Source organism: Quercus lobata, chromosome 10 (genome assembly GCF_001633185.2).
Source record: "Quercus lobata isolate SW786 chromosome 10, ValleyOak3.0 Primary Assembly, whole genome shotgun sequence".
Lineage (NCBI taxonomy): Eukaryota > Viridiplantae > Streptophyta > Magnoliopsida > Fagales > Fagaceae > Quercus > Quercus lobata.
Window position 1 is genome coordinate 65,359,608 of NC_044913.1, and position 8,253 is coordinate 65,367,860.

The window sequence follows — 8,253 nt, forward strand, 5'->3', positions numbered from 1 at the left end:
AACGCAGCTCAAATACGTTTGGAGCTGCGTTTTATTAAACGCAGCTCCATATTAGATCGAGCTGCGTTTATTAAACGCAGCTCCAAACGTATTTGAGCTGCGTTCAATAAAACGCAGCTCTATATCAGATGGAGCTGCGTTTCTTAAACGCAGCTCAGGGAAAGATTTAAAAAAAAAAAATTCCCGGCTGAGCCTTCAGGAAAAACGCAGCCTCAGCCGAACAAAACGCGGCTCCACCCTTGGTCTATAGCCGCGTTTTCTAAACGCGGCTATAGAAGAAGGGTGAAGCCGCGTTTTTTCGAAACGCGGCTCAAACTGCTATCCTGGAGCTGCGTTTTAAAGAAACGCAGCTCAAAAACGCGGCTTAAACCCGCGTTTTTAGTAGTGAGCTCTTCGATAATCAAGTTAAAAAGGTGAAAATATTCATTTAATAGGATCAATCAAAGAGAATAATATGGCTAGTATGTAGAGATTAGAGTGCATACTCTTTTACCTTTGCTCCTTTTGGGTTTTATAACCTCATCTATTGGGTTAAGATAGCTTGACCCCGATTAATTAATTTAATTACCCAAATTGATTAATTAGGTCAAATTACATGCAAATCGTGGAGACACCAACAAATCACCAAATAAATTAAATGCAGCGGAAATTAAGTTGACACGGTAATTTGTTGACAAATGGGAAAAATCTTTCGCAAGGCAAAAATCCCACCAGGTGAATTTAAGGTCACCACTCCCAAGAATTCACTAATCAATAATCAAGCAGTTACAAAGATGAGGAATCTTACCACTACCCTAGCCTATCCCAAAATACAATGTACAGTTGAACCTTCGCTCTTTGGACGTGATCTTGTAGTAGCATTCTTTCCTTTGACGCACAAATCTCCAACCTGTGACAAACTCCTTTGCATGGATTTGGGTTAGGGATGGCAATTTTTGCCTGACCCATGGGCACCTGCCTAGCCCGACCCTAATGGGTCGAGTTTTACCTGCTCCGATTAGGAATAGGGTCGGGTATGGGTTTTTTTTTTTAAAAACCCGAAGCGGGTGTGGGTTTTATAAAAAAAATTCGAAACTCGACCCGGATATAACCCGGTACCTTGAAATTACAAAAAACCCCCTATATATATAGCTATAACTAACCTTAAGTTTCTCCTCACCCTTATTTCATTTCACCTCAGACCTCACAGCCTTACATCTCCACCTCTAATCTCTTTAGCACACCTTTGCCAGTTCACCTCTCATTTCCAGCTCACAATCTCACTCACTCTGTCTCACACGGCTGCCTCTCCCTCTTCATCTCTTAGCTCTCTCACTCACACGGCCACAAGCCCACAATTAGTCAAGCACAAGCTATTAGACACAACTCTCAACTTCGTTTCGTCCTTGCCGTTGCCGGTCTCACACTGAAACATAGCTCTCTGCCCTTCTCATCTTCCTCGCCTATGGCCTCACGGCCTCGGTCCACCTCGATCTCCAATTTTTATTTTATTATTTTATTTTATTTTATATTTTTTTTCTGGGTTCAGTTTGTCTCAATGTGAGTTTGTGTCTATGTGTGATTTTGAAAGGGAAAATCATAGATCTGACATTTGTGTATGAGATTTCTGTGTTTATGTTTGTGATCGTGTTTGGATTTGTGTTTGTGTTTATGATTTTGAGCTGAAAAATCATAAATGGAAATTTGTGGTTCTGATTTTGGGCTTGGCTGGGCATGAGGGGATAGGGCCTGTGGGGCCCGCTGAGGCCCGACGGGGCGGGTTTAAGGTTAAGAAAAAAATCCGTTTAATAAACGGGCTGGGTTTGGGTTTCTGGGACAAACCCGCGGGTCGAGTTCAGGTGTGGAAAAACTCGGCCCGAACCCGATCCATTGCCATTCCTAATCTCGGTAAGTGACTAAATCCAGCCACTTGAATGATTGTTGTTGGCTGTAAAATTCTTCACTTCATAAACGTTGAGGTCTAAGGCTGATTCTTTTGAAAACAACATTCCCTTTGGGGCCGACAGTTCTTTTGAGGCCGTCGGCTTTTTATTGGTATGATAGTTTTTCCTTGATGGTGCTTTTGTCATTTAAGAATCCTGATCTTATTACAAAAATACCTTTATCAAGAGTTATTGTTGCAAAATGGTCCATGTGGTTGGCGGGTTCTTTCCTTCCTTTTTACTTGTTCTTACTATTGTTTTCCCAGGTCAAGGATATTGATTGATATTATAAAATTAATACACAGAAAAAAGATTTAATTGCTAATCTTATCATTTTTTTCGGATTAAATTTGATAATATCTTGTAAAATGATAAAAGGAAAAAGATAGGAATGGAAATAGAAACCATTAAATCTTGAGGATAGAAAAAGCTTGCATAAAAAAATTATATTTTATTGTACTCGACCGTAAAATCTTAATCAATCAACCGAACATTGATTGGCCCACGCCATGCAAAGTTGATTATAGGATGGCTTGGCTTGCATTTTACCTTTTTTTTTTTTTTTTTAATATTATTATTTATTTTCATCACATGCAACTCCCAAATCTCAATCCAGTTTTTTTCCTATTCACACTGTTTGGATTGGTCAATACCATTGTTTGATAAAATATGTAGGGATATACAACCGTTTTGGAAATATATATGAATGTACCACCCTTTTGGAGCTCAAGAAGTTTTCTTTAAAAATAGCCTTCCAGTTTTGCCGTGCAATTTTTCAAGAAACTCAAGTTACATAAAAAGTTGGTGGCTATTTTTTATGAAACTCGAGTTTGTGAAACTCGAATTATACAGCAAACTTGAGTTTAGAAAAAGTGATGGATTCTTAATTATTTCACAATCAGTGATAAATCCATACATAATTTGTCAAATAATGGTATTCGGCCATTTTGACGCCACTGTACAACCATGAGAATCATGCTCATGCGGAAATATCCAATCCCAACTTTAATTAGTGGTTGGCGACCAATCTACTATCCTTTGGCTTTGACTGCATCTACCTCCATCTCTCGATAAGCACTAATTTATTGATTAACTGTAAAGCAGAATTCACAAAACATACGTGGGAAACATAAAATAAAAGTTGGAAAAGAAAGAAAGAAACGACCAAAGTGGCCAGAAACTGAGAAATTCGGTACTTGAAGACAGAGAGTGGGATCATCCATTCATCCTGGGGTAGATGGAAATGGCATTTGTTATCCAGTGCTTCTCGCTAATGTCTATTTCCGACTGTGGTCAGAAATTCTCTTTATGGAAATCAAATTTGGTGGAGCTGTTGTCACTGTGAGAGAGATCCATTGCTAGTAGGCGTAACTCTTAGGTGAGAATTGCTGGCCCACCGTAAAAAAACCCTGCACCTACAAAAATTATCATTTTCGAAAGCATCAACCTCGGGACCACTCTCCAATAATATTAAATAAAGTATCTTTCATGTTTTCGTAGGGATTGTAAACACGACAGAAAACACTTTAATAAATGTGAAACACGAGGGCATGTTAAAAAATCATATTATCCATCCTTTTTACCTTTTAATTATTTAGGGAAAGGACAGCAAAAAAAAAGCGCTCAAGAAAACTTTAACACAAAAAAAAATTGACATAAATGTACTTTCAATTTCTATATTTTTGACCGATTTATGTTTTGATCTCTACTTTTTAGTCGCGTCTACCTGAATCCCTAAAAATGAAAATCATGTCCATTTAAGTTCATGTTGTACTTTAACACAAAAAGAAAATGACATAAATGCACTTTTAATCCTTATACTTTTGACCGATTTATGTTTTGATCTTTACTTTTTAGTCGTGTCTACCTGAATCCCTAAAAATGAAAATCATGTCCATTTTAGTCCCTGCTGTACTTTAACACAAAAAGAAAATGACATAAATGCACTTTTAATCCCTATACTTTTGACCAATTTATGTTTTGATCTCTACTTTTTAGTCGTGTCTACCTGAGTCCCTAAAAATTAAAATCATGTCCATTTCAGTCCCTGCTATCAACTTAGTAACATGAAATTGTTTACATGGCAAACAGAGTGTACTGTTTGCCCAGTAAATGCTGACATGGTTATTAAAATAATATTTAAAAATTCATTTAGCATTTAAAAATTGACACATCAGCATATAAATTAATAAAAAAATAAATTTTTTTGTCAATTTTAATTTAAATTGGAAAAATTAAAAAAAAAACTTTTTTAGTTTTAAAGATTGAGAAAAAAATTTATAACAATTTTCTTGACTTTCTTAGTCACCAAGTACAACAAAACAAAAATTAAAATTTCCAATTTTAAGACCAAAAAAAAAAAAAAAAAAAAGAAGAAGAAGAAAAAAAAAACCAACCTAATACTCTACTAAATAAAAAACCAAACCCCACAAAACCAACCCAAATCAATTTAATCTCTCTCTCTCTCTTTGCCCATTGAGTTCAATTACTCTTTGTCTCTTTGATCTCCCACGAACCCACCCTTGGCCAAAGACCCCAAGTTCTACCTCTTATGACCACAAGCTGTCATGACTGGATTGATGAGGATGACGAGGATGAGGATCTGCTTTAAACCCAAAAACCTAGATCTAATCTTGATACATAAAAAACATAACCCCCCCCCCCTCCCCCGATCTACTTAAACCCAAAAATGATAGGATTTCCTAAGATATTTCGGTTGAATTTGGGTTGGTGTTGGTGTTTGGTTGCTAAGAGAGTGGGGAAAAGAACCATTTAGCCCTCTTTGTCTCTCTGACTTGGGTTTTTTTCCCCTGTTGGTGTTGGTTTGCTTTAAATTTCTGGGTTTGTTTTTTTTTTTTCTTGTGGATTTGATGATTTTTTTTGGCTTTATGGGGTTTGATTTGCTAGAGGTTTTGGTGGAGGATAAGGATTTTTTATGTATTTTTGCACGTTTGGTTGCTAAGAAAGTGTTTGTTGTAAAGTTATGGGCAACCATACATGTTCTTCCCCAAAGAACATGAGGAACACTCTTGTTCTTCTAAAAAAATAATGAAAATAAAAAAAGAAAATAATTTAATTACTATTTTTATAAGCTTACTAGTTTATAAAAACTTTCTTGACTTCACATGGTATTTGTGGTGGTCCGTTCCCAATAACCTTGGGCTTTTGGGCTTGAACCCCCAATTTACTTGTACTCTAGGTTGCGCTTATCCCATGATGAGAGCTCCAAAAAGTGGTTGTCGATGTCACTGATGGAATACTAGTTTCACTTTGGCACTGAACTACCTTGGTTTTTTCTCTGTTGTGAAGGCTACCATATAGCTGAGCTCCTTTTCTAGAATCCGAATAGGATTTCCTTTTCCTTGAGATGTGTTTCTTCTTACTTCTCTCGTATCTCGCTCCCCAAATTTTCCAACCCCCTCTCCTTATCCTTCCCCTCTTATTTATACCATTCTTTCAATAGGGTAGTCATGATGGAGGAATATTTGGCATGTTAGTTGATTCGTCCGTATCGTATCTGTTAGGACATATGTGAAACTTGTTAAGAATATATGTCATATAGAATTGGCTAATCCTTTGACAAAACGCACTTTACTTGTAATTGGGTAGACTTAAGATGTATTTAATACTTCAAGGAACAAGAGTTCAAGTCTAGAATTGAAGCCATGCAAATTTGTTCAAGAATCAAGTGAAGAAGTGCTATTCTTTAAAGCTCGACAGATGTATCTATCGAGATTTAATATATAATTCTTGACAACTCTCGATAGAAGTTATATTTATCAAGAATTACAAAATTCAGATTTCCAGATTAGTTTTTCATGCATATCCAAGCTATTTGTGTATAGTTTCTTTTCTCACAACCCTAGACATATATAAGAATTATTTTAAGGGCTGTCTAAGGTAATGCAACTTGATGCAAAGTGGCTATTCAGTCAAATTGTGATCGGAGACAATTTGCCCTAGTTCATCTTTCTCTTGTAGAAGCTACTGCGTCTTTGCGCTGAGGGTTTTGTAATCAAGGAGTTTCTTGATCTTCATCGTGTGGATGAACTGAAAAACTTTGCAGCCAACATCTTTCTCAAGTTGGCGTGTTAGTCATGTATTGGGATCCATGCATCGATTGGTTAGTCACGTACTTGGAGCTGTGCATTGAAAGGAGAGATTATCACTATATTACAAGTCCAATTGTGTATTGGGGTAAGGGTTCAACTATAGGTTGGTATTAGGTACTGAGATTCATTTTACTTGTAACTGCTTGTTTTGATAATAGTAGATTCTCGGGAGTGGTGACTTTAAATTCACCTAGTGGGGTTTTGCTTCGATGGTTTTCCCCATTTATAAACAAATCACCCGTGTCAAATTTATTTTCTGCTGCATTGAGTTATTTGGTGATTTATTTATGCCCACATGTATTGCATGTAATTGAATCTAATTAATTAACTTGGCTAATTAATTTGATTATGTTATCAAATGGGTCAATACATTCTTGCCTATCAGTATCATCTGTCACTAGGAGACCCATCTTCTGTTGTTGACATAACCTCCTAGAAACTTGTGCCAGAAGCCGGATCTTGAAGCTTTGCGGCGGATTCCCCTAAGGCATTACCTCCTGTTCTTGGCACACCTTGGAGACTTCCTTATCTACTTGGCTAATTCCTCACAATTTGCCTATATGGGCCTAAATTGGGCCGAGGTTATTCCAATAGATGTGGGCTTAACAATTCGAGTATTGGCCTACTATTCTCGGTTTGTACAATAGCCCTCCTCGATCCCATTTCCAGATCATAGGAGTGGGATCGTGGTCATGTCATTGGCATGTGGGAGATCATGTTTGATGTGACTGTCACATCTTGAGTTTGCTAAACGTCAGGTAATAAATGCACTGGATTTGACAACCTGCCTTTCTTGCATGTGTTAAGCCAGCAATCATGTTCAACGATCAGGATCGCCTGACCATTTAGTTACCGAGGCATGTGGATCGAAGGATAGGAGTAGACGGTAATTTTACCTGCCCAAAGCATTAATTACCTCCCCTATAAATAGTCCCAGGGGCTCTCTAATTCATTTCTTCCATTTCATTTCTCATTCTCAGCCTCAAACCAGAGTCTCTCACGTTCTAGGCCTCCTTCTTCCCGAGAACACTCTTCCTCCTGAGAATGTCCTTCTTCCTTGTAAGTTTTCTAACCTTCATTTCCTTAGTCCTATAATGAGGTTTGCGCATTTAGTTAACACTAGTATTGCCGTAGATGCCTTTAAGGCCAAATACCATATTTCTAGAGACATATTCATTGAATACTATCCGGAGGGAAATATAGAGGACCAAAGAGTGCTGAGGGTAATTTTTATTCCCCAAATGGTCATCCTAGAGGGTGGGGTTAGGTTCCATTTAGACCCCTTGTTACTAGGAACATTTAGATTTTATGGACTCAACCCTGACTACTGTCTTCCCAACTTTAATAGGGTGCTTAGTTGTGTTAGCCAGTTAAATAGGATTTTCAACCTAATACTTACCCACCACGACATAAATTTCCTTTATAGTTGTAATGGAAGTCTTAAGAACAGCTACTATCTTAAAGTCCAGGACAGCCGAATAAGGTTGGTATCTTGCCTCTTGGATTCTAATAAGAATTCCCAAGGGGAATTCATAAAGGTGAGTGGGAACTGGCTTGCTGATGAACTCACTTGCCCGACTTCTCCTTAAAGGGTAGGTTGGTAACCATTCATTTATTTGCATCCCCCCCCCACCCCCTTTTTTTTAACACTCGTCATATTTTGTATTGTGTTTTGCTTAACTGTTATTCCTCGGCTTTGTCACTGCAGACTCCAAATGTATGAAGCTGAACATTGGCCTCATTGAAGTTCAGGATTTAAACATAATGCTCCGTTTTGGGGTGTTCATCCACACCGACGGGTAGCTTTGAGCCTCACATCTCATTCTCAAGTGTACACCCTCCTACACTGGGTTTCAAGATCCAGAAGATTGTAGACAGTGCATTTTTACCCCCTACGACTTAGGCCCCTATTCCCCAATGATGTAAGAATTCTAAAGCCCAAGATTGGTTTAGGGCCCGATTAGATGAAAATTGACTTGAGGAAAGTGTTTATGGAAAATATAACTTATTTTCGGACCAAATAAACTGTTTTTGGAAAAGAAAGGCCACGGAAACCCTAGGCATACTTATGCACATGAATGCTCAAGATCTGCGAGTGCAAGCTTTATGCATGCATACGCATACACGTGCATGCGTGTGCATGCTAGGGTTCTAGAAACTATGAAAGGAAGGGTTTTCTACATTGAAACTTGGTTTGGAATGAATCCCACATCATCTGG